The 2,373-nt window shown below is 29.7% G+C and overlaps 1 long non-coding RNA gene across 1 annotated transcript; it reads right to left on the reverse strand.

Moving 5' to 3' along the window:
• Window positions 1-432: 432 nt before the first annotated feature.
• LOC128242683 (uncharacterized) lies at window positions 433-1,387 on the reverse strand. Its single transcript, XR_008262665.1, has 3 exons — window positions 1,342-1,387; window positions 1,140-1,165; window positions 433-845 (listed from the first exon to the last, which is right to left on the reverse strand). It is a non-coding gene; the product is annotated as an uncharacterized LOC128242683 (long non-coding RNA).
• Between the last annotated feature and the right edge of the window lie 986 nt (window positions 1,388-2,373).

Consider the following 2,373-nt stretch of genomic DNA (forward strand, 5'->3'; position numbering starts at 1 on the left):
TTGTTGGACAAAGCAAAACCATTCATATATCTCAAAGGTTGCTTATTTTCTTAGTCGTTTCACAACCTTAACTTACATAGATACTCGAAGGCTTTATACTTTTTCACAAAAACAATGTAGTTTATTGGACTGTATATACATACGTTCATCAGTAAATTTTGATTTTAAATATTAATCTTTACAATAACGAACATTTCTTAAGGAACAACTGTTGACAACTTTTTGATAAAATGTTAACAATAGTTGCAATAAAAAAATCAGTCAACATAGACACATACAAGAATACTGTTAAAATAAAATAACACACATAAATAACATCTAGGTACATAAAGATAAACTTTTTTATTACATTCGCCAAATCTATCACAGACTGATAGAGTTTTGGCCCATATTCATTAAGGAATTTAGTGTAAGTTAAATACTCTGATTAAATTCAGTTGTAATAATGTTATTACAAGAAAAGAAATGATAAAAATTGCATCTGTACAAGATATTTTGTTCTACTGTCAAGAGGTATTCTTTCAAAATGTGTTACATAACAGTTATTTTGAATAATTAAAAAAATAGGATTCAGAGCTTCATTAATTTTAAATTTTAAACATAGCTGCATATGGACCCTGAATGAGACGGACTAACATGAATAAAGTTTGAGTGTTTATATGTAAACAAAAGTGTCATCATTAGTCAACAATTGTGACCCCTTGAAAATTCTCATTTTCTCCTGTTTCATTGCCAGCATGGCGTCCATTTTGAATTCAATTCTTTGAGCAGTTCATTACTCTGCTTGCTCTCATGCAAGAAACCCCTCTCAACATCCATAAGTTCTGCACTGCAGGTACATGCAGCTACAAATAAACAGAAATGCACACTAGATGAAACAGTTTTGACTCTGTGTATAATCATACAATCAAATTAAAGCCAGTTATGTGCACATGGTCTGAAAGTACTTACAAACAGTATTTACAATTAAGTATGGAATTACAACAAAGCATGCTTATGATTACAGAACAAGTTCGTTTTTAATAAGTAATGGTTCGAAAATTTAACCCTGACCATGACTCACAAACTGTTTAAGTTATTCAAATATTCTTGTATGAGTAGTTAAAATGCAACATTCCAAATAATTTAAAAGTAAATACCGCTTTGCCTTTTTCTCACCATGTTTCTGTAAAAGAAAGTTTTAAATCGGGTTTTTATAAAGATTTGGGAAAAAGATGTTTTAGGACCGAAATAAATAGTTTCTTATAATAATGCAAAGATACATAAGTGTTTTTAATTTTATTCTTAACAAAATGCAATTAATTGTTATAGGTTGATCAAACTTCTAACAAAAATACCTACCTTTCCGTTTCACCTCCATCTTCCTTTTGACGGGAGGAGCTTCCACACATGCTAGACATTAAGAACAAATGTATTAATTACATGTCAGCATATATTTCCCTTATATGTATAATAACTTTGAGAAAAGCAGTTGCATTAAGCACATTATTACACATGTGACTATGTGAATCATCATTTACTGTTGTACTTGCCCATGTTACTGTGATTTTAATATACTGGTGTACTTCTTTCGTTTAAAGATCTTTATTGGAGATAAATATCACTTATAAGTTGTGAAAAGTTGTGTTTGAATTCTGCCATGGTTATTTATGTTTAAAAGTCTTTGTTATCTAAGTTATTGATACATACACATAGACACTTCATCATTTGGTAATCTGTCTGGCATTGTTCTGGTACTAGGTGTGACTGGAAAAAGGTGTCATCAGAAGTTACAAGTAATAAATTACCTAAACATAAAGGATTAAACATTGCTAATTGTTTCAAGTTAAAACAAAAAAAAAATGTGTGGGAGCTCATGATAATGTTTATATGGTATGTCATGAAGCCCATCTCTAAATGCACTGTACAAAGCTTTTGAAAAAGTGACTGAAAGTAATACGACTAAATGTAATCAGGTAAAATCAATATATTTTAGGGGATATCAAATACTGTTATGACAAATTGTTAACATTTCGTTTTACTAGTTTCATACCAGATTTATCAGTTTCATACGAAAGGGACTGCACACTGGACTTTTCAATATTTTCTGTCAAAAACCGGTCTAAGTATATCTCTGATTCTGAAATTCAAAAGTAATATAAACAAAATTCATGAAATGTATTTTAGTGTTTTATGCAGGTTTATAAGTGAAATAAAAATGATATTTTACTGATTAAAACAATGAAATGTTACCAAAAACATATGTAATTCATCCTTTGTTTGTACTAAATTGAAGTACAAAGCATAGTGCATAATAACATTGGTAAGAGAATGCATTTGAGTAATAATTGGGGAAAAACACAAAGTGTATAGGAACCCATTTTGTGCTGCAGA

Source organism: Mya arenaria, chromosome 8 (genome assembly GCF_026914265.1).
Source record: "Mya arenaria isolate MELC-2E11 chromosome 8, ASM2691426v1".
NCBI lineage: Eukaryota > Metazoa > Mollusca > Bivalvia > Myida > Myidae > Mya > Mya arenaria.